Source organism: Saccostrea echinata, unplaced genomic scaffold (assembly GCF_033153115.1).
Source record: "Saccostrea echinata isolate AGI-Se365-2 ecotype Australia unplaced genomic scaffold, CSIRO_AGI_Sech_v1 ptg000028l, whole genome shotgun sequence".
In the NCBI taxonomy this organism is placed as follows: Eukaryota; Metazoa; Mollusca; class Bivalvia; order Ostreida; family Ostreidae; genus Saccostrea; species Saccostrea echinata.
The window spans coordinates 2,641,740-2,668,467 of record NW_026889777.1 but is presented as its reverse complement, the minus strand read 5'-3'; the positions used below and the strand labels follow the sequence as shown (position 1 = coordinate 2,668,467).

General features: G+C 31.6%; 1 protein-coding gene across 1 annotated transcript in view; it reads left to right on the top strand.

Moving 5' to 3' along the window:
* LOC133194024 (uncharacterized) overlaps positions 1–26,728 on the top strand; it is a 330,950-nt gene that overhangs the window by 221,269 nt on the left and 82,953 nt on the right. The gene's annotated exons all lie outside the window — the stretch shown is intronic.

Genomic DNA, 26,728 nt, shown 5'->3' with positions numbered 1-26,728 from the left:
AACATATAAATCATCTCTCTCCCAGTTATGAATACTATTTCATTGATTTTTAAATATTGTTTGCTTGTATATTATTAACTATTACGTAATGTGGTCATAAAAGTGACGACGTCGTTATGTATTTTGTATTTTATCATTCCATACATTGTCACATCAAGTCGACACTGACCTCTGTCGTTAGCAACAAATTACATCAATTTGATTTTTATTCATATGCGGCTGCAAACTGTCTGGAGAAAAAGAGCCTCTTATTCTCATTTATATTCTTATATCTGGTATGACCGGATATAAATTAACTTACTTTCAACTATTTTAAAGTGTATATTTGCATTGAATATGGCTTTTCCAAATATTTGTAGATTTTCCATTATGAATTGAATTGCGAGACCTCGTAATATAAACATATGTTACGTTGCTATGGATGCAGATGCGGATCAAGGATTCACAAAACTTTAAGAACCGATTGATGATAATAAATTAATATAATTCCAAAAAAAAAAAATTCTCGCAAACTGTATCCTGTGAAAATTTGATACACATTACATTGTGTACAAGGTAGATTATCAGATGACGGCGTTCGCTGTTTATAGAATGTGTTTTTCCCGCAGTTAAGAAATATCAAAGTTGTTCTTTTCCCAACATTCAAAGCGCGATGTTACTCAGTCAATGTGGGTAGCACGTGACCTGTGTGTACAAATTGGTAGTATTGTATATTTGGTACCATGTTGATAAATGTTTCAGCTTTTTAAAAGAGTTTGTACCGTACAGATGTGTTCTATCTTTAGTACACTGTAACAGAAACAGAAACCACAATATATGACTATCCCCATACATACATGTACGTCTTATTTACATGTAGATACCAGCGAAGCCGTCTCTTCTACTCAATGGACGCTGAGGGCATCCGAAAGCATTTACAAAATGTTTATGTGGCACTGAGGCAGCTAGATTATAATGAGGAGGCATTTTTTTAACAAGTTCCTACGTCCGATAACAAAACCTTCTCGGTGATTAACATCAACGATGGAAACATGACTATTTAATATGTTTGAATGAATACCATAGAATTTATCAGTGATAAATCATAACATTCTAAACAATACATTGAGAATTCAGTGTCCATTTCTCTCCCTCTCTTTCCCAACCTCACTCTCTCAACTTACACACTGATTTCTTGTAGTTTTTGTTTTGTATGTAATGTACACACTATTTGTGATTATTAAGTATGTGTAACTCATTAGAAAAAAAATGAAATAAAATTTATATAAAAAAATAACAAACAAATGAAAAATTATAAATCATATAATTTTATTTCATATAGCATACATTTTGCGAAAATGAAACGAAGCAACGAGAAATAAGAAAACAAATGAAAATGAAAACAAACACTACAAAAAAATAGCATGGGGGATTACAACTACAAAGTTAATTATATCTTTCCGAATATTTTCCTTCTCAGATAATTGAAGGGCACGGGAAGTATCGATTTGTTTATGTTTGTTTAACTCAGTTTGTTGATGAGACGCTGTTGTTCATTTGGCATTGGCTATATTAATGACCATATTGATTATCTCTTATAATTATGCTGTGCGATTATTCATTTTCAGAAGATGGGTGTAATTGCACACACTCCCTAATAATCCTATTTCCTACATGAACTGTAAGTCTTATATTCAATTTTTATGTAATGATACAATGAAGTCACCAGCAAGTAGGGAAATCGCATAAACAAGTATTAATATATACTATATTTGGTCATTATCCTAATGATGTGAAGGGAAACACAATGAAGACATATGGTAATTATAACGATTCAGAGGGCAGGGGACTGTTTTTCACTAATTTGGATGAAGAGTAGAGAAAGTTGTGAATAATTTTGTTCATGTACTAAAACTCCTACTTTCTCTTTCAATAATTGATTTTTTCGGTTGTTCTTCCATTTATAATAAACCATAATTAAAAGCATTACTTCCAACACGGATTTCGATTAAAAAACGCCATGAATGCGCCTGAAAAGTCCTCTCAAGGCGATACACCCTTGACCGTTCGGACTGCTGTCTTGAATAAAACGTTTTTTCTCGATAAATAAAGTGTGGTACTGATAGAGCTATAAAACATGATTATTTCCATCTCCACGCCTTTCTGGACACAGAATTGATCACACTCGGTGACGCAGGTTACAGTTCTGTACTACAAGTCTAATTAAGAATGAATTATTTCAAATCTTACAATTCTTAAGTCTTTCATTTCACAAGCTGATAAACTTGAAAAATGAATGTGATTATGTAGAAAGGGTTGTGTAAAAGGTCTTTTGAAAAAAAAAAAAGTTTTACTTGTTTCTTTATTGGTGAAGTCCCTTCAGAATAATTATGAAATATTTTCATGCGACCTTGATGTCATCATACCATGTTTACGGCTATTCTAGCCTAAAATATACCGAATGTGAAGTCGAACATCTTTAATAATGTGAAACATTACTAGAGGAGTGGAATTTTTATAAAGCGTCGTTTTTTTTTATATATTAAATACAACTTCTGTTCTGTATAAAAGAAATGAATTTGGACCTAATACGAGATATTTGAGAAATGACAAAAACACAAAAATATATACTCAGCTCTGTTTAGGCTGCATAAGCGGTCGGGACCTAATTATACGAGAAATGTGTACTGTGATATCACACAAAATATAGCAATTCCTCACAATAACAGAAAATGAAATAATTTGCGTAAAATTTGACGCATTTTATGTGCAGTGAGAGGCGGATCAAGTATATTTTTCACAGTGAAAAATGCATTTTATTATTTAACAGAATGTTAATTAAAAATCGTAGGTAGATCAATAATGCAAATCTGAAATCTTTGTTTAGTGCCGTTATTTAAAAACTATCGAAAGGATGTATTAAATTAATTTTACCGTGTTTTAATGAAGAGGGTTTGCATGTTTCACGCTGAGGTGCCTCATTAAATCGCCTTTTCCCAAAACCATGCACTTAATAGATCTCGACCATTTTTTAATATACACAAAGGAAATATTCATTAACTTGAAAAGTGCGGCTGCTTTCCTGAAATAGAGAGCATAACTTAATAAATAAATAAAATACTTGGTAACGATCCTAAATATTTCGACTAGAGCCAGATAACTTGAATTTTAATTTCATAAAATGCAAATTCTGTTTAAAGCAGCAGCACTTTCCATAAACTACAAGTTATGTAGAAACAATTTATTACTTGAAATTTTAATTTAAACTGAGGTATGCCCTTGCAATATTGAAATTTGTGACCTACATACAGTACATATTACCTGCATTTATCACGTGACTGTCAAATAACGTGACCAAACCAAATTCAGTACATTCAGTATAAAAAGTTATTTCAATAAATATTAATGTCATGTGACAATAAAGTAGCTTTACTAAGGTTAATTTAGTTTAAATTGATTTGTATTTATGCACGTTTATATTTCTTTGTAATATGCCCTTACAGCTGAAGTGTACCAATCGAATATCAAAATTAAAACGCAAATATACAAAAGTATCAGTTCAGTACACCGCGAGTGTGGCCGGTCGACAGGGGATGCTTACTCATCAATGGCACTTGATCCCATCTCAGATGTTTATAAAGGTCCGCTTTTGTTCTGCTCCCATTTGTACTGTTTCAATGGACTTTTGAACTTGATTACTGTTCGTTATCACCATGTTTCATTGCTATCGTGTAAATCAATAAAGCGACAAATCAGACAAGTAAAAAATGGTTCATTGCTATGTTTTCATGAGTCTATAGGAAATTGAAAAATGAAAAATAAATTAAATGTTGGTCTAGCAAAATTTATTTTCTTCTTCGTTATTTTCTTTTTGGCACTAGAATTCAAAACGCAAACATTTTGATGAACAAGGATTTTACGAGTATTCATTGATCAAAAACCTCTCACGACAACAGTTTGGAAGATATAGGGGGCATTCTTAGCAACTACTTATGGCATCATGTGAGAGTAGTGACGATGACGACAATTGAATAATGTTAACGTCATTAATCCTATATACAATATAAAAACGTGTACAAGGCAAACCCCCCCCCCCCAAAAAAAAAAACAAAACAAAACAAAAAACAAACGAAAAAAAAAACAAAAAACAACAACAACCAAAAAAAAAAAAAACAAAAACAAAAACAAACAAACAAACATAAAAAAATATATAACAACAACAACCCCCCCCCCCCCTGCCCCGAGATTGGACAAGGTGCAAAGCAGGTGTAAGAATCCCTGTTGTCTGTCCACGCCCGAGGTCTCTCTATTGACTAGATAAAAGGGTTATTCAGTAGTCAAAATTATTTTTTAATTAGAAAAGATATAACAATAAATAAAAACATGTCAGTAAAAAAAAATGACCCACACGATACAGTGTACGTTGTAATTGCAAGCTTATGCATTTGCAAGATATCATAAAATGTATCTTGATTCTAAAAGGATACCTTTTTTAAATGACAATTTCCTTGAGTTTCATTTTGTTTCCAGGAATTTTCTCTCTTAAACAATATTATATTCAATTACATACCAAATTTGAGAAATACTTCGGGATAGGTTAATTCTCTACATGTACTTCTGATGTACACGGTTTTTGTAAGCGGTTCAAAGATATGAGTTTCAATGAACTGAAAGAAACAAGGTTGTAATAAAAATATTGCGATAGTGGGTCATATCTCAATAAATAGTCTATTGTGATCTGAATTTGAATTTCTCATATTAAACAAATCTCTGTGAGGGTATTGTATAATTTCTTTAAATAGCATTTACTTCTTGCTCACTCTTCACACTATATGAATTATGATGCTTATAAACATGATTTTAAGTAAAAAAAAAAAGAAGTATTTTTGACATGTATTATTCGAACCAGCATTTTCCTCGTCTTCCATTTAGACGAAAAGATATTACTTCAATTGAAAACTCTTTTCTAATAATTGTTTCTAATGTAAATCAGTCAATGAACATGTTCCTTTAGATGGAAGTTTTTTTTATCTTTATTAAGAACGTATTCAATTTATCAAAATAGACAATATGATTGCTGTCTCTCTCTCCATCTGTCAGATCTAACATTTATTGAAACTTAGATGGAGAGAACTGACATGTATCGCTTGACATATGGATGCTTGCAAAAAATTATGGCTACTAACCCCGAGATCTTCAACTTGTCTACTGACTTATCAAATTATTATATGATATTTAACAAAAGGAATTTTATTTATGATATTGGTTTTCTTTTTATATGTGAAGTTTCACTTCTTGCACTTCTTGACCTGGTGAACATTAACGTGGCCTTAGACAATTTTTTTTTCTTTTCAAATTTAGTATGTATATCATCGCTTCCCTGACAGAAAAGATATAAATTTGAATTAAGCAAGAATTTTCACTCATACTGAGACGCCACTACTTGCTGGTGGATGGCTGTAAATTTAGACATGTACTCAACACTTACAGCCTTTAAGCAGAACAGAAATCTCTTTTGTGGCAGCGCACGGGACCTCGGTTAATACGGTCTCATCCGAAGGACCGCTCTCCACGTCGTACGGTGGATTCAAACCCGCGACGTAGGGATAAACTCCTTGCGACTCTAATGCAAACGCTATATCCTCTGTGCCACGAAATTAAAGCGATCCGCTGATCTGACATTTGTCAAACTTACAAGAAAATACAGAATTGTGCAATCAAGATACATTTATGATGTCATGCAGATGCATAAGCTTGCAAATACAACCTTATGTGTCAGTTAATTTTTAACTTACATGATTTTACCAATTGTTAGGTCACTGTTCCTTTTAAAAAATGATTTCGGAATAATCCTTTTACCTGATTAATGCAGAGGGTTCTACACTGGTGTTACGACTCGACAGGAGATACCTACTCTTTTTCTGCACCTGATCTAAGCTCTGGTGTTTCGAGATCTTTTTTTTTTTGACTTGTTCATGATTTGTAATGTACATGTATATGTGTACAGAATTTATGACATTATTCATTTTTTGTCAACTTCGCCATATTCATCTGATGCAAGGAATAGTTTCATGGAATATCCCTTATTTTTCTCACATGTCGTTATTAGAAAATTTGAATCATAAATATCTGTGATATTGTTGATTTGCATGCTGGTACTTTTAGATTTTAGTAACATTTTAAGTAAAGTAGTGAAAAACTGATATTTACACGTGTAAAAACTGGTATTTGATCCGATTTCTGTTTTCAGAGGTCCATATCGGCACTCCTTACAATTCATAATCTTTAAATGGGCTTTTTAACATGATCAGCCTTCTTATCTTTACATTTTATAATGTCGTTTGCAAAACGATAGGGCTACTGATCTCAGGATCATCAATTTCTACATTGATCTACTTATTAAAAAGTTTATCAGACAACAAAATAGATGTACAATGCACAAGCTAGTATAGAGCATTTTTGTAAAGTAAAATATAAGATGTGTTATTTAGCTTGAATAATGGTTTTAAAATGCAAAGGTTTTCACTTATAGACATTTTGGATTTTAACATGAACTTTTACGAGGCTTTTTTTTAAACCTACGTTAATCATAATATTTTTACCGACAGAAAATAATTGATTTGATTTCAGCAATTAATTTTAGTTGATCGTATAAAGATCATTGAAAATATTCTAGGTTGTGACCTTTATCTCGATATTAAACTACTTATTAAACATTCAATTTTCTATTAAAAAATTCTTGTAAGCTGTCCAGCTTTGATCTTTACCTTTATATTTTACATTACAAGGAGCATTTGCTAAAAGACTTACTTACCCTTACATTGTTATATACTGAAACGCAAAAGAAATGCAACAAGCAGTAATCTACAAATATTTGAATTTTTATCTAATGATTTTTAAAAACTGAAAACACTAAGGTAAAACTCGATTTGAAAACATTTGCAGCTTGATTTCTACGATGCAATAGGTTCATCAATCTCGAGATCTGAGCGAAAGAAATATTCTTTGCCATTTTTAAATGCATGCTTTTCAGATGATGAGGTCGAATTTTGTTTAGCCAAGCCCAGTGTAGTAACCCTTGGACTTCCGGTCAAAGGACTGTCGTTCATGCTAGTGATACGTAAGAGCCTGTTGAAGCGTGTTGTGATGATATTTGCATCTGCAAATCTTCATCACCTTTTTTTGAGATTTTCCAGCTAGAGCAATGGAAATCCATACTTAAGTCATTTTCAGGAGGCTTTGGCATCGCTTACGGAAAAGAAAGGGAAATGTACTTTTCGGAACATTGCTGTATTACTTGTGATGAATAGATACAAATCCTTAAAACCCCATATTTTTGACAAATGTTTTGTTGAACATGCAATTTTTGATTTCTGTTAAGCAGACTCAAACTTAACTTCCGGTAATGGTATGGAAATCATTCAACCGTTAAATTACCGATATTTCAAAAAGTTGAAGATGTCCTTACTTTTAGATACAAAATTATATCCTATATGTAATATTTCCGCCTCAAATATGATATTGCTTTTCTTTTGCGTTTCAGTATATATTGACAATCAGTGTAATTTTCTTCATGAAATCAATTGGAAAGCTACAACATTCAATACCTGATACATGTAACACATACGAAACCTTTTCACTTCGCCGTAGAATACAGAGTAGGAACTATATGCATTTTCTATACTCTAAAGCACCAAAATATGTATTTTTTTTGGCTCAATTTCAAAACAACTACCCTATTGAAATATCATAAAAATATAACAATTATATGTTTAAAATTAATTTGTTATTCCCCCCCCCACCCCCTCGCAATATTCATTTGGCTTATTTAACTTTACACGTCACAACGGTTTATTTCCCACGTCACAACGACTCTTACGTCTATTAAGCACACCTTTTCCAAAAGGCGCTATTTATATTAAAAAAAATTAACAATTACTAAGAGAGAAAAGAGAGAGAATAAATATGAGCATTGAATTCTTATTTTTGGATGCCGTCGGCAGTATAATTAACAGGATCTGTCCGTTCCGACAAAAGATCAATTTGTCGGTACATTCAAAAATAAAAATTCAATGCGTAATTAAACTATTTCCATAACGTTTCCATAAGATTCAGTTACGAGATTAAGAGCTCTTTTTTTAAACTATCCACAGGCTGTACAAGTCAAATCCTTCATCAAATATTAAGCCTTTATAACCAGTGACTTCAAACTTACTTTCATATATTTAGTTTTGTTGTAACTGTGTGAGACTTAAATTCTGAACAGTGAGATTCATTTTTTGGTACTTTGGGTATTAATTAATAAACGATAACATTATTTTAGAAGAAAAAAAATCTCCAACCGGGAAAAAAATATTTTACTTTCTATTTGAAATGGACTGTTTATGTTTTTGCAACAATTTATAATCTTTCAATAAAATCGTTCTTTAAAAAATTGTCATGCTAACACAGTGTTTCATTTTACTTTCGCAGTACAATTAAGGATACAAAAAAGAGGCGGGGAGAAATATTGATTATGACATCACATAAATCTAACAATTCTTCAAAATAACTCTCGATGAAATGATTTATGAATTTAAACTGTACGAAAGAATTAAATAACATATACATTAAAACTCACTATAACATGTTTTGTCGTTAGTTAAATACCACATAGCAAGGTACAAACAAGTTACTGATCGCGATGCACTTGGCGATGTGAAGTCATTCCGTTGAATTTGACGCAGTTTGTATGCATTAAAAGGCGGATTAAGTAATATTTTTACAACAACAAATGTATTTCATAACTAAATAAAATATTATAAGCAGATATTTCAGAGGCCATTAACTTGGATTTTTTTAAAAATAATTTTGTTCATATAGTTTCCGTATATTTCCTAGTTAACTGATACTGTCGTACATTGGAGGATAATGTAAGGGACTTAATAAATTGTTCTAGTGCTAGGGATATACACAATACGCAGTACAGTAAAGGTGCGCAATGGAAATATCGGCGAGATTTTATGATACAAAATATGTTCTTTTTCGGGATGGCTATTCCTTTTAGTACTTTAATAATATCGGACAAATGTAACTATGATTATTAACTACATATTGATGGAGATTGGAATTTCTATTTAGACTTGTCACGTGACGTGACAGCCAGGTGATTTTAGCACATATATTTGCATTACTGAGATTACTATAATTTTCAACAGTGCAAGGGCATTACTAAGTTAGAATTCGAAATTTAATTTTTACATACCTTCAACACCCATTGTAGTTTTTGAAAAGTGTTGCAATCCTAAAAAGCTTCTACTATTTCATTGTTAAGATCATATCTGTGTGAAAGCATTGTGAATTTTTTGCTGGTTAGCTTCATTTAATATAGAAATAATTTTAAGACGTCAACAGGATCGCACCTTTTTTTCCAAATTGCTTAAAGGACTTATCGCATGTTTCTAAATTAGTTGAACTTAAAAGCGTAAAACATTCACTATGACCACAGTTTATAAATTTTGTGTTTTTACTGTGGATAAACCGCGGTAATTAATCAATTATTGACTCATATGAAAACCCCTGAATTAAAAATCTAAGTTAATTAGATAGCGATCACGTGACCCTGTGACGTCAAAGGCGACAATGGCTGATCAGCTCTTCACGTTAATCTTACGAAAATATACGCGATACACCCTGAATTTTCTGCGTTGTGGACAATCAAATCGCTTATTTTATTGATATGAAATTGAATATCCAACCTTATATGTTAGAACTGCCAGCAAGAAGAAATCTGAAAAGTCTGTTAACATTGTAAAAATAGCAGCGACGATAGTAAGGGAGAAGCGGGGAAGACGAAGAAACTCGCCATCAAAATACGGTTTGATTTGTCATCTTATCACATGTATTTACATATTTGATTCACAAATTAACATTATATAACTTTGTTGTTCTTCGATGTTAACATAATATTAATTTACGCAAGTCTTCATATGTATTTTAAAGGATGGCGATCTTGAAAAATAATGTTTGGAATAAAAAACGAAAATATCTCATAAGCCTTATACCTTATAACTAGTTAATGTTTCTACAGTAATTGAAAAGCACATTAAGAATTTATTTTTTCAGCATTTTTCGTAATTAAGCTGCATTTGTCGCTGATAACTCCGTAAAAAGTGTGTATATTCTCATCTCTCTATCACTGAATTGTCGCCTATGACGTCAGAGCAGTATTTCGCCAAAATCCGACTGAAATATGCATATTGTCGTACTTGAATTTCAACTCCCAATATCTCTTAAAATATGCTTTCAACAACGTTTATTGTATTCAGTATTTTAATAAACAAGGTTGTAGATAATATTTTTCATAAAATTACGATTTTTGAAATATCATGCGATAAGTCCTTTAATACAGCTGCTAGCGTTTATGATCAAAATCTTGCCATGATTTATTGAGGGTATGCCCTTGCATTATATTTTCTAAGACCATTAGATTATCCTCCAATGTGCCTGTGTACGAAAATACGAACAGTATCCTTTAATTAGGAAATATACGGAAAATATATAACAAAATCATAAACAAGGACATTGCATCCAAAAATCACTGCTAAATGGCCATGAGTGCCCAGTAAAAGTCTAAATTTGAAGCCCTTCACCGGTATATGGGGACGTCTCTATATGAGTGAAAAATTCTCGAACGGAACGTAAAACAACACACAATCAATCATTCCCAGTTATTTAATATTATCATTTACATTTTGTATTTAGCTGTGTGAGGCAAAGTAGAGGGATACATAGTAACCAAGATACAAATATATTAAGTTAAAAAAAATCATTATATACCTATATATGTGAATCAACATTTCGTCAGTAGCATGAGGTTTTTTTCTTATAAACAAAATTGTACGAAATAATATTGCATGATTACATTTTTTAATACTATTCCTTTTGAAAATTCTGACCCCCCCCCCCCCCAGTTTTTTTTAAAATACCTGTTTATGAATAGATAATAATAATATTAATATCAAAATGTAGTATTATGATGGAAAGGTTTTTCTTTTAATTGCTAACTAATTAAACCTTATGGCTCTAGTATTTACATACATATTTATTTAGTTAACTTAAACTTATTCTTTTCCTTTCTTCAGGTCTAATGACAAATTTTATCACAATTAAAATTCCAAATTTCTGTAATGTCTGTAGTTATATTTTAGTCATTATAAAAAAAATTGCATGTGTACCTTAATATGATTCCTGGTCGCATAACACTGTTGTATGTTCAATCGCTTAACTCCAGTAAATATTTCGTTAGTCTATAGTAACCTTTAGTTAAATATACATGAAAAATAAACAATAAGAACGGTCACTGATTTTTGTTTATAAGTGAATGCTGCAGATAAATCATTGCAAATAATAATAATAATAAAAAATTATGCTAAAATTGAGAATGACTCTTATATAAAAGAAAAACAAATTAGATGGATTCATAAAATTATACATAAATAACATACTACTTTCTGTTCTATTGCCATACATAATTCACGAAAAATTACTAGAATTTGTTTAGAATTAAATCAATATAATTTGTGTTAAACACGGTATTAGCCATAGCTGATATTATGCAACAAGGATTATTTGTCCTGCCCATAGGAAGCGAATTAGATGGGTCTTTGCTCTTTCAGGTTGCTGCTAATATGCTGGTGAACGATATCAATCAGCTAATTACCAGCAAAGAATAAGAATAATATCATTTTTAAAAATTATCATCTAAAAGACTTTGGCATTTTCCTAAATATTTATTGCGAGAGGGGAAAAACTACAAAACATGTACAGTGTATACGTATGACAAATAAAATGGTCAAGGTGTTTTCTTTTAAAAGCCTATGTGCAATCAAGAAGGTCATACTAATTGCTTTTTTCGTTGAATTTTTCTGTACCCTTTAAAAACATCAAAGAAATGTATATGACTGTATGTTTCTCTTAAAGCACGTTAAAAGTTTTAGAAGAACTTCTTTGTCTTTGCTAAACAAACATTCTTGCTGGAAAAAAGCGCTAAAAAGACCACCAACGATATAAATTTGATCGCAATGTTCAAAATATAAACGAAATCATAGAAGGTAATATTTTTAATCAGAAAATAACTAAAGACGAAAACTGCACGATTACTAGTTAAAATCGAAAAAAAAAATGTATTTTTTACGGCTTTATCTTGAATCTTTCTTCTTGTGTACCTTGTAATTTCGAAGTTTTGAAAACTAAAGCTAAAACATTGTAATATTTAATTTCTTACCTTTTCAATTTATAAACGTCTGTGACAAGTCCAGATGAAAATTTAAAGTACCAACCGCTGCCTTCTCATTTCTATCATTTCTATCAACGCCCTTGACTACTTATTGATTTGACCACATATATAATGTTCTATTTTCCTTCGCGGCTTTACCGGGACGCTGAGTTCTGATAAGACCTCTAATCCGATTACATATGAATATCTTAAGAGTACTGTAAACGATAAAGATGACAAAAAGTGTTCAGTCTCATAATTACAGGGCAAACACACGGGCCCCATGGAAACACCAGAGGTGGGATCAGGTGCCTTAAAGGAGTAAGCATTCCCCTTCGACTGGTCTCTAGTGTATTGATCAGGTAGGAGAATTTTATGGTTAAATATAGTAAGAAAAGCAATAACATAACATCAAATGGCATGATACGTGTCAGACAAATTCGACGACCCAACTGTAGGTTGAATTTACAAACAAGGTCACCATAATAACGACCGTCGAATTTTCGGAAAGTTGACTTTAATCGGGGTAGTTGAAATCCTTGTAACAACTTATTTTTAGTAGCTTACTTCGATTTAAAACTGATGTTATTCAAGGTGGAAGTTGACGACTGAAAAGCTGAAGTCCTCACGTTTTTGAAACAGTCGTGTTATTAGTGGACCATTATCAGTCTGTGGTCAGTAAAACATCAAAATATGTACAGCGCAGTCATGCTATAAAAATGCTATAAGAAATCAATGGAATGTATAAGAGCAGAAAAAACCTTTTTGAACATTTTTTTTTATTTTCGTAAGTTATGGTATCATTTAAATTTAGAATGAATTGAAATAATATAGATAAAACATTCTGTTGTGCATTCAGCTTGGTCACCTGATTTGACAGTCACGTGATCAATGTATATAATGTGTACTGCATGGAGGTCATACAAAATATCAATATCGCAAGAACACGAGCTCATTCAAAGTGATATAAGTGTTTATATATATCTTGTTCTTTTTAAAGTTAAAATACTGCTGCTTTAACTAGAATTTGCAATTTATTACATGACATTTAAATTTACGTAACGGGTCTCCAGAAAAATACATGACCTTTACCAAGTATTTGATTTGTTTATTTCATTAAGTAACGTTCTCGATTTCAATAATTTAATAATGGCATTAAACAAAGGCTTCACATAGGGACGTTATGTAATTGTTTATTTAACGTTTGTAAATAAATAAAATTCTATTTCACTGTGAAGAAAAACATTTGATCCACCACTCACCGCACATAAGATGTGCAAAATTTTACTATGATGACGTCATATCAACAAGTGCATTGAGATAGTTACTTGTTTACACCTGTGTGATTTATAGCTAGCGGCAAAGTGAATGCAGTGGTAAATGTTGATGTAGGCCTAGATGAATTCTATTATACAGTTGAAACTCGCATGCTTATTTGCAGAAGCATTTTCAGGAATTACGTACTTGTACTTTTCTTACAGAAGACCAGCTTAGCTCTCCTCATTTTTTTTTAAATATTATTTATTTACAGAATTATTCAACCCTGGACTACTACTACTGTTGTTCCGTTTACTTTTTGAATACTAGATGATATTTCTCTAACAATAGCAGTCACGTGATGTTGTCGTGGTAGTGCATTTTTTAGCCACGGTAAATTTGATAATTTATGAAAGTTTTTTTTTTCCAAAAAAAAGTCTTGAATCTCCATAGAAATGATTTTAAACTTGCTAATTTAGTGCATAAATTGAATGACTAAAATTTTATTTTGACGTATACAGTGTATGGCGGGAATTACAATATCCTTACAAAATGGGTATATGATGTGTCAAAACTATTTTGACAATAATCTGATAAATATTTGAACTTTGTTACACTATGAATTTGAGCTTTTTATAGAAACTTTTTTCATATATGGGGTTAATCTTTTTTTTATATAAGTAAAGGAGGAATAATGGATGTTTAAACTTCCAAACCGAAAGTTTAGCCTATTTTCTGAATAGAAAAAAAGTATTTTACATATTTTGTTATATGAATTATTGTGAATATTACATTAAGCAGTCTAATATGGAGAAAACCTGAGAAAAGTACTGCACAGTCTCGAATCTTTGTATTTATCAGCATTATTGAGGATGATTTGCGTTCACTAAATTCAGTCGCCCTAGGGAGAAGTAGTAATGCAAGATGATTAAATCATAAGCTATTTAGATATAAAGCTGTTTAATAAACTGTAAGATATTCAAATCATGTAAGTTATTCAGCCTGTTACTAAATCACCTTGAAGTTCGTAGGACTGTTAAGGTTGTATATAAAGGGGGCTGATTTAAACGGGAAATGTTTACTTTGACATCACAGAAAAAATAGTGCAGTTCCCACAATTCCAGAAAAAGCAAAAATTTGCGATTTTAAACGCATAAGGTTAAATGTTTTGCTAGACAAGTCCCACACAACAAGGCATAAAAACATGTCTGTGATGGCAATCCACGTGCTGACTTAACTTCATCATGGTAACATATGACGTATTTTCTTTGTTATGATGTAATGATGATTGGATCAATTAATATTTTCATAGTGATAAAAGCATTTTATTATTAAATATAATATTATTTATAGATATGTAGACGAATGTTTAACAAATGCAAAGCCTTTGTTCAGCACAATTTATTAACTATTTTTTATCTAAAGAACCTATTGAATTAATGAATTGATAATAGATTTTACGCCATTTTTGTACACATATTTAACATCAAAGTGCATCATTAAATCGCCTTTTTGTAAGGGCATACTCTTAATAGATCTTGACTATTTTTTTGAGTAAACATGAAGGAAATATTCCTTAACTTGAAAAGTGCTGCTGCTTCTGTGAAATCGAGATCATTACTTAACAAATACATAAATTACTTAAAAAAGGTCATAAATATTCCAACTTGAGCTAATTTAAACTGATAAAATTCTGACTAAAGCAGCAGCGTTTTCCAGACACTGGAAGATATATACTGTATAAACAACTTGTCACTTAATTCTTTAATTTGAAATAGGGTATGCCCTTGGGATATTGTAATTTGTTTATGACATACATGCAATTGACATAAGGCCTTAATCATGTAAATGTCAGATCAGTTGATCAAATTACTTTCATTAAGGATTGGGTATACCATGTTATTTCAAATAATATTAAAGTCATATTGTTATTAAAATACCACACTTACAAAAACTACTGCAGTTTAAACGATATCTGCAGGTACATGTATTAGTGTTCATCTATATTCCGTATATTTCTTCACAGCAAGCCTTTACACTGCTGCGTTCCATTTATTATTATTATCATCCCACCCTTTCCGTTTTTCTTCCACGAACACAATATACTTACTTACTATTGATTGGCTCTCTGAGTTTAGCATCGCTGCTTCCGGTTTGACCATAACCCTACCTTCAGCTTGTCATTTTGGAATATACAGTATAATTTGTCCAAACCGGATACCGCCAGTTCCATAAAATTTGGCTGGATTAGACAGAATCTGGAGTGCAGGAAAAATGCAGGAAAAAACTTGAAATTTACTTTCGTTGTTTTTTATATTTACAAGTACAATATATATGTAGGCAAAATATGATTAAATGATAAAGTCAATCAGTACTTGGGAGTCTAGAATTACAAAAGAATTGCATGACTTACTGTAAATTTTTCTTAACCGCTCACGAAGTTTGAGACTCAACGTGAAATGTTACTGGAGTCAAAATCTACAGACACGTATATTTTATTTACTATATATCAAGCATCCTGGGGTTTGCATGTCAAAGAGCGCATTTCACATAACCATAAACACAATTATTTACGATTTGAAAATTTTTGGATTGAATTTTTCATTTTTATGTAAAAAATTTACATCTTCTCTCCAGTGTTATGGCGCCATTTTGAAACGAGACGTTTGAGTTTCGATACCGATTTATATTTTGACTTGCAAATCGTGTACCTATATCGTATTGTTTTTATGTTATACTGTGTGATATGGAGTTAAAAACAAGTTGAACGTGTAAGTATTTTTTAAAATTTACTTATAATTTAATCTTAATATATTTCTTCAAGTGGCTGTGTCAACGCCGAGTTTCAGTTCGTGTAATGACACTTATGTAAACACACGTTAGCACATTTACCACGAAAGGTGTTAATTGCTTTGAAGTAACTCAGGTTATTATGCATGGCTGGATTAGAGGAAATAATTACCGTTAATTATGAGCAGTGGGGACCAGTATGGCCGTTCGGAATACAGAATAGACAGTATCCGGACTACACAGAATTTTTCCTAATGCATTTGTTAAAAGAGTTAATGGGACTAAAATTTATCGGCGGAATGGACAAAAATCCGGAGTACTCAGAGTCCGGATTAGACAAATTTTACTGTATATTAATAAAATAATTACCATTATTTTTCCTTTTGACAGATCAATTTCAGTATCTGGGGAAGGATTCATATTGGATTAACGTATGGTTGGTGCAAATTTGCATGAGTTAACTTCCCAGTCCTTTTAATATCCATAAAACGCTCATGAATTATTCTGTATGTACTGCGTAATATTTTACAATACTTATAAATATATATACAAAACTTCATTATAAAAGAACTTGTTTATTTTTAGCTATATCTCAGATTACATGTAAAGTCTAAAAGCTTTTGTAGGTTCTAATTATTCTGAGAAAGTAATACTTTTAGGATAATTACTTTAGTGACTTCATAATAAAGTAGTTGACTGCAAATACACTGGAAATGTCAGTGGCATTACTAATCTTTTAAACCCATGTCTTATGAACTCTGTATATTCATTTGATAATACTGAAAAAAAGACATATTAAAGCATTGAAAATATATAACTCCAATATATATTTTTTTTAATTGGCAGTGATGGGATTAAGGGAAGGACATGTTCCTTCAGATTGTTAAAATCGTCATGTCTTTATTTCAATTCAACTAAAATCTCAAATATATTTCCGCCAAAATATCCACTAATCTTTCGTGTAAATTCTCGATCCATTTTTTAGCCAAACGTCGCGCTTATACATCCTGACAATTCGCAAAAAGTCTAACGCCTTTAAGAAGTGAAATTTTTGTCATACACATGCGACAAGCTTGTAGAGGTATTTATAAATTGAAGCACAAAGCTACTTACATGTATAAGAACTCGATATCCTAAACACCAGGAGCCGGATCATAATTTTGGCTTATTAATGCCGCAAATTTGAAATCAGCTGTCAATAACTAAATGCCCCTAACGGAAGCAAATCAACTCAACATTAAGCTCTTCAATTGCCCAGTGAAGTGATACCTTTACAGATTCAACAATCTTCGAGGGATAAAAGTAAATTGTAAAGGGAGAGAAGCAGGTTGTGAAAACATGACTGCAGAGCAGGCGTCAGGAATTAGCACATCATACATAGCACCAAGGCCTTGTTTAGTGTCGACTTGTTCAAAGAATGACCGAAAGAATTTGAGAAGATATTAAAGTTAAAGTAGAGACAATGCCCCCAGTCACACCAAGGGGATTTTCACATCCTACGTATCAGAGGAATTCTGTGAAAATTCAGAAGAATGTTTTAAATCATTTATTGATCAAACATTGAGTCTCATATATTCAAAAAGCGTCTGAAAAATAATGTAAAATACAGAACTTTCATTATATTCACTCTAGTATACAAATCTTTTCAGTGACAGTGATTTTGTATTTATAAAACTTGTTTTCCCAAATTTGAATGTTTAACTGGCTAAGGAGGATAAGGACCAACTAAAAAAACTGTAGAACAAATAGGACGTATTAGGCCTTTCCTTCGTCAACGTCTCTTATATATGTAATATTCCACCATCGCCTTCATACGGTGTAAATGTCCAAGTTTATTCGATACAATAGAGCATACTCTGGATATGATCAAATTTAAACAGAAAGAGGTTATTCTCAGATAAATTGATATTAAAGAGGTTCGCTCCTCAGCTTTTGAGCAGATTTTTATCTTGACCTGTATTTAAAAATTTCTACTTAATGTTTTAGTTTTTTCAATTACTTCGGATTCTACAATGCTATATTCAATTAAATCCTTATGATTGAATTCCATACCGAAAACATTCTGTGAGGAACTATATTTTGTGGCGGAAAGTTTGTTTTTTTTAGAAGAAATTTCTTTTTTCTTTCGTAGTAATTACAGTATTGTTAAGTTTGGAATCCTATTTTTACATGCAGCCTGCACACAGAGTTATTTGGTGCAATGAAATGTTTTATGCTGGTCCTAAATTATACATTAAATTAACTGTCACGAATTCTATCATCATATTTGGCAAATATTGCAAATATATTGCGAAAGTCATGGGAAAAAATAGTCCAATTTAAGCTTAACTTTTACACTTTTTTTTTTTTAGTAAAATCTAAAAATTAACATAACAGACATCACTTCATTTATTTTCTTTTCTGAAAATTTAAGATAATTTTAACCATTCTGTTTAAATTCAGAAAGATGTCAAAAATTACATTTTTGAACGCAGAAAGGTCAAGAAATGACTATGCGAAGTGATTTGAAACTTTTTTGGTTTTCACAGTTTTTAATGTGACTATTCAAGATGGAAAAAAAATTTGTGCTTGGTCCCATAGTTTATTAAGATAAACTATATTAGGGGAGAAACTTTGAAAAATTGGTTTATGTGGTAGACGTAATTACAGTGCAAAAAGGTCGTATTAAATGCTCCGCAGTGCCAAAGGAAGCACATTGACCCCATTTTTGTTTTGATTTTTAATTAAGCTATGTGTGTAGATTCAAAAAATACACTTAATAAAAAAATTCTCATTACATTTGATAACGGGATCCAATCTCCTTAAAGGGATTTCATGAACCTAGTTTACATTTCGTAAATACTATGGTCGTTAGAATGACTGTTATGATGTTTTGTAATGAATGTTGTTAGCAAATACAACCTATCATTTAGGTCCTAAATTGATTGACATATTTCATATCAATTATAAGGTCTTTGTTTTAAACTGAATTTGACTATGAATTATTCACTTTATCTGATAAGCTCATGGCTGTAGAGCTCTTTCCCCGTGATCGGAAGGTCGTGAGTTCGAATCGCGAATGACCTAAGTCGATAAAAAAAAAGGTACATGTAGCAACTGTTCCTTCGCCATGCGCTCGGCACTTTGAAGTGAAAGTTGCGGGTCCTTCGGATGAGACCTAAAAAACCGAGGCCCCGTGTCACGGTAGGCGTTTGCACGACAAAGATCCCTCACTGCTCAATGGCCCTGAGTGTCGAGTAAAGGTCACTTCAAGATGCAGAGCACTTGGCTGAGGAACATATGCTACCTACTTTTTATCGCCTTAAGTAAGTCGATGTCGCCAGCCTTCAGTTAATATATATATATATATATATATATATATATATATATATATATATATATATATATATATATATATATATATATATATATATATATATATATATATATAAAGCACTAAAAATGACCAGCGACACGAACAATAATAATTGTCAAAGAACAAGGTACGGTTTCAATACAAATCTTTACCTGTGTTTTTCTAAAAAATAAAAGTGATGTAAAAAATCAAAACTCATGCTTTTTGAATTATTGAAATTCCATGCAGAAAGATCATACAAATCTTTTTTCTCACATGACTTTCCAAATGCTAATTGTGACGTCATAAACTTGTGCATTTTCCCATATTTTCTCAAAAAGTTGCAGAAGACATCAATTTTCAATGAAATTTTCTTTCAGATAATATTGTCCACAGGCATCGCCCACAAAGATTTTGAGATATGTGATTTTTCAAAGAATTTTACAAAACATATCTAAAAATTAACGTGGGCGACGGCTGTGGACACTATTTTCTTAAGGATAATAACCCTTGAAATGGGTCATTTTGAGGCTTTTTCTGTTTAAAATAGAGAAATGCATCAAATTAATGACGTCATATATCCAGAATGGTACTCCATCATGCTATATTTTTTCCTGATTTATTACAGTCATATACTCAACTAATATATAAGCCAGTTTCCAAACTTTTTGAAAACATTAAATTTTTAGGGCACAATAAAGCTAAAACCATACCGTCTTCTTTTCGAGACGACCTGTCCCTTTCTCGGGACATAGAAAAAAGTTAAGAAGTCATAAAAACAAAGGAAATAGAGAAACAAAAACAACTAGCACTACTACTAAACTATCAAACACTTAATATTTAGTGTTACATGTTTAATTTGAAGTTTATAAACAGTTGTGAACAAAGAAATCCGGAGCGCTATGAATTGCGTCTGGTCTATCTGGTGTAGACAGTACTGTCAGACTATGGGGAGAGGCACCTGCACATCTTTTGTCCCTCCTTAGATTAAAATACTTCTCTAAAAGTCCCTGCAAGGATAGGGAAAGATAAGACTTTCGAAATTAGTATAACTATGCATTACATGTATTTAAATATTACTTAAGATTAATTCATGTTTTCCAAGTTTGCTCAGCCTCATATTTTCATTTTAACAGAGACATCTTTTTTATGACCTACATGTATTCCAAGAGACTTTTTACATTCCCAAATGTGATTTTATAAAAGATTGATTTTCTTAAATACAATACATAAAGAAGAAGAACTCAATTAAAATACATTCAGTTTCTGATGCACTATGTTTGCAATGTATGAATTTCTAACCTTTGACCTTTTGACCTCAACAACAATAGGGGTTTTCTTTAGGCCAAAAGGACTATTGATAAAATTTTAATCCACAACTCCGTAAGGCCTTTAGATGACCCTATCGATACGAGGTCAAATGATCAAAGGTCAGTCTGTTTATGTGTACCACTTTTGTTTCCGGACGATATCTCTAAAAATCTTTAAGCTTTTGCAATGAATTTCTATATCAAAACTCTTTATGGCCTAAAGAAAACCCATTATGATTTTGAGGTAAAAATGTTAAAGGTCAATTTCAGAAATTTGAGAAAAGGTTAAAGGCGAATAACAAGAGGCTAAAGAAATTTCAACTGCAGAAAGAGGAAGAATTTTCAGACCCTAATCAGTGACTTCGATTAGACAATAGCAAATTACAAGACAATCTGAAGAATTGAATGTTCTTAAATGAGTTCTGGAAGATGAAGTACATTGTCACTGAGAGCACAGAAGTTGATAATTTTTTTTAAAGGTTTTGACATCAATCTGTGGTGTAGCGCAGGTTTTTGTGATTAAGGTACAATCTGTTTGTGTCAATGTTCTCATTAGTTTCTTTATTCAGTGATTTTTGTCTAATCTGCACATTCAAAGGTGATGGGAGAGATGTAAAGGGATTCGTAGTAAATTGCAGAGTTACATGCTGTTAATAACTTTTTATTTGCAAGAACTTTATTTTTGCGCTATAACGCAAGACGTTTTGCTCTTGAAAATTTCATTCTCGCATATATTTACATTGGCATAGGATACCTACAGCAATAAACAGCTTTCCTAAAAAAAAATCGTCTTCCTTATACATACCAAACTCTTACCAAACACATACCTATCTTGCGTATATGAGGGGTCGCGAATATCTAATGATCTACACTTTCAAAGATACATTAATTTAATTCTCTGGTTCTCAGGAAATTTTTCTCCAAAACAGATGAGAGAGGGAGGCTCATCATTCTATTGGCAATAAAGTAGATTAGTAAGGCCATTTATATATACCCAAATTTTATATCGAATAATGACAAAGACCCTTTGTTAATAAATATACTCTATTTAAGTCTAGTAAGTGAAATCTTAAAATAAAATTCCATTAGAATTATATGGAGATAAAACAGGAAAAAATTAATGGACATTAAAATCTAGGCATGTCAATGTTAGCTTGAAAGAGAAATAATTATATATAATGCTGCGAGAGACTTTAGAATTAATAATTGTCCTTTAACGACTGTTTATTCTGTTCTCTAATCTTGAAAGAATGTCTGTCACATACAATTATCTGTTAATATAATGGTAACTTGATGACCCATCCTTAAAAGTCCACAGTCCAGTATTATTTAAAATCCACGTCACTATTATAAGGAAATATTTTTGCTCTCTTCGTGCTTTTATTTACGCCTTCATTTTTAATCTTTTAAGCTTAAGGCAGACAGCTAATAAGACAAGAGGCCCATGGACCACAAAGGTAATATGACTTTTTTCATCTGATTTTGGCCCCCGCTTGTCCTTTGAAACCATGACTTACACAAACTCTCAATCAATGTTCTACATCAGGATGCTTGCAAAGAAAAGTCGCTAACAAACCTAATGCCACCTGCTCCTGATAATACAGCATTTGCAGATTTCTCATGTCCAGTCTCCTATTATAATGGGGCATTCTATCCGTGGGCATGATTTAAAAAATGTAATAAACAAATAAATATGAATAATCATATCCTCCCCGCTGCTCTTGATAAAATTTTATATCTTGTATACTAGCTCACCTGTGCTAGTATACAAGATATAAAATTTCTGTATCTGGCTGCACACTTCAGATAACAAAATTTTAATTCTTAAGCTCATTATTTTGTCAGTAGCTTTCCATTCTCAAATAGATACATGTAACTTTTGAAATATACATGTAACTTAACTTCGCGATCTCGAACTCAGAGAAAAAACTCCAGATATGCAAGGATTCGAGATATTAATATTGCGGGTAAAATCATTTTAAATATATTTAACAAATAAGTAATGGGACTTCCAAATCACGATGACATATCCATGGTTTTCGCGATATCAGTGTTCGAGATACCGTAGTTCAACTGTACGTTAAATGCTGCATTTTGAATACTTCTCAAGAACCTCTGGACAATTCCAACCAATGTTGGCACCTATCCTTGAGTAAATGGATCAAAGTTTGTTCAAATGGAGGGCCACCGATCTTTCCAAGGAAAGAGAATCGACAACATGCAAAAAGAGGTGAACCATTAAACCTCTTGTCTGAAGAAAGACTAAATGTAGTACACAAAAGAGAAATCTTAATTGAAGGATTCAAGGCAATGTAGGCAACTGTTCATAATTAGTAATATCAATATGATAACATCTTCAGGTTGTGCAGATTCAGGTTCGTTTTAGTCCTGGTATCAAGTTAAGTTGAGGACACAAGAAAGAATCAAATACATCTATTCAAAAAATTCAGCAAAAAAGTGCAACATTTCTTCGTATCAATATACATGTACAAACATACCAATGTAGTGAAGATTCATATTTGGTGATATAATTGCCAATCGTCTATGGTATCAGAGCTAAATTTGGAAATAAGTTTATTACATATGAATATAAATAAAATTATTTTAAAAAAAATAGTATCACGGTCATACTAATATTAATGATATAACATTCCCAAGCCGCCTGGACTCACGTTTGTTTAAACTATGGATATCGGGGTCAATCCTTTTGGGTTAAAATCAGGGTTCAAACTTTACATTATGCATGTGTGTATATAGGAAAATATATTCAAGACAATTTATCATATTGATTTTAGTAATCATGATAGGTGTATACATATGCATGTATTTAATTTGGGCTTGAATTAGGATGGGGTCACATACTGGCTCACAATTTTTCATGGGAATAAATAGAAAAAAAAGCAATTGAAAACGATGTTTTCTAAAGAAAAGCAAATTTGATGGGGTTCAGGTGTACGTTATTGCCCCTGATCATCTCGTTTCTAAATCTTCCCATGTAATACTTCGATCCTCTATTGTGGCCTAATTCATTCCACAGTTGCCATATGATTTAAACAAACTTGAATCTGCATTACTGTAAGGATTCTTGAACAGTACTAAAACTTATCGAAGAAATTTTTTGTAGATTTTATTGAATATCCTCATGTAAAGCATAGATTTTCTATTGTAGCTAAAGCTTATCCCCGGGGCTCACATAGGGTAAAACCGGTCAACAGGGGATGGTTACTCCTTTAGGAACCTGATCCCACCTTTGCATTTTCCGGGGGATTTGTATTGTTTGAAGATTGTTTTATGATTGATCAATGCTCGCTATATTCCCCTTTATCCTTTGAAAAAAAAAAACACAATGAATTTGTATTGCTTCTAGCTAGATTTTTTCTTCTCATTAATCTGTTTTCACGCTGTCTTGATCAATTTTGGCTTCATTTCAATTTCATTTTGCAAATAATTATGGTTTCTCTGAGGTAATTAATATGGTTTGACATGGACAAGAAAAAGATCAATATTGACCGAGGTAAGCCGAGGAGAATATTGATCTTTTATGTCTATATTAAACCATAAAAATCACCTCAGAAGGCCATAATAATATTGTTTTATTATAAGTCTTTACCATAAAAAAGAAATTAGTTTTGCATATCTTGCTGCATTCCTTAAATATGAGATACAAAATTTAACATTTAAAATTAAAAGGTTAACACAATACATATGTAAATATTTATTTGGTTTTAATTGCATATAATTTTATTGTATCATTTGCCTATTTATTGAGAACACAGGGACAGGGATGGGGAAAAAATCCAAAATAAAGTCCTTTGAAAAAGTGTATAAATTCCTCATCGTCAAACTCTATAAGATGTTGACTTATGCCTGGATCTGACAAAACTTGAATCTCTTATCAAATGTACCAGAATTAATGTTATCTAAATTTTCAATGTTTGATTTATTGCTTTATTTGTCAAATTAATGTCAAAAATAACCGTAGAATTTTCGAAGTGCTGACTTAAACCAGATTTGTAGAAATTTCTGCAACATCTACTTTTTTATCAGTGTTCTGCTCCACTTTAAAAGATAAAAATACAGGTCTAAATCTGCGACCCTCCACCGGCATTATGACTGAAAAATTCTCGAAGGGACGTTTTACAAACAAACAAACAAGAGGAAGGTGACGAGTGAAATGTTGAAATTTTCCCGTCTTTCATAGAGTTTGAGAATATTGTAAATTTTCAGTTAAAGTACTTATCAGTGAAACATTTATATAATTATACATTGTACCACAGTAATTAATAAAACATCAAATCTGAAACAAATGTGGAAAACACTGTTGTATCTTTCATTTAGAGTCCAGTGATATACCCAGGTATATCGAATCGACCTATAATTAAAAGTTACTATACATTGTAGCAATTACATGTACATGTATTGAAAACTGATAATTTTTAAAAAGTGTTTAAAAACTTTTAAAATACATGTTATACCATCCTCTTCTAATATAATAGAGGTACCTTTTTAGCCATGAGTCTACTCTGCTCTGTTTTTTGCCAAACAGATAACATAACACCGAGTTTGTCGAAAAAGAGCATTTATTATTGAAAATGCCAAAAATGTTTCCCAATCTTAGAAGTACATAGGATACTCGTAAAAATTCTAAGGCACAAAATAGGACAGTAAATCTCATGTAAAATATATCTTCTTACATGTACACAAAGATAAATGTGCCTAAGATATACACCGTACAAATACTGACATAGAAATAACAAATGTACAATAAGTATTGCCCATTGGACTAGTTATGGCAAAAAAGATGGGACTAATCCTTATGAAAAACGCAAACAAACATTATAAAAACACATAACATGCTTGTACAAATGAATGGGACTAGAGTAAATGTATAAAACTTGATCAATTGTATTTCAAAAATATATTTAGCCTAAGACACCAAGTACAAATGCAAAAACAGGTGGAAGATAGGGGGATGGAGGTGGGTAATAGTTTCTACACATTCAAACAATGGCTACAGCTTCAATAAACAAATATCACGTGATCAATATGGCGGTAAAGTACAGAACCGTAATGGAAAGATTTTTGTTATTCCGGAAAAAATTGACAATGTAATCGAGATGCTATAAATTACTTTATGTTTTCACATAAATACAATTATACCATCCTCTTCTAATATAATAGAGGTACCTTTTTAGCCATGAGTCTACTCTGCTCTGTTTTTTGCCAAACAGATAACATAACACCGAGTTTGTCGAAAAAGAGCATTTATTATTGAAAATGCCAAAAATGTTTCCCAATCTTAGAAGTACATATGATACTCGTAAAAATTCTAAGGCACAAAATAGGACAGTAAATCTCATGTAAAATATATCTTATTACATGTACACAAAGATAAATGTGCCTAAGATATTGCATCATCACAATCATTACTGGCATGCTCATGTAATGCAGTTGTCGTCAATAAAGTGAATTGAATTTGATTTAATAAAAGTAAAAACTCATAAAATTTTAACGTATTCCATAATTTTTTTATAAAAAAAAAAAAGAGGGGGGGGGGTATCAGGGTGTGTCTTTTTATTGTATCATTTTTTGGTACAGATTTTTTTTTATGAATCATTGAATAATTGAAATTCCACGATAAACTGTGTGTAGTGTGTTTCATTGTATGTCTCCTAAATTAATCAATACGGCAGAGCAAGTTCTGAGTAACATCTATTTGCAAATCAAGGCAAGGTTTTGACAATTTAAATAAGTTAATGTCACAAGTATTTCAACAGTTTCGTTAAAAAACAGTATGGCAAA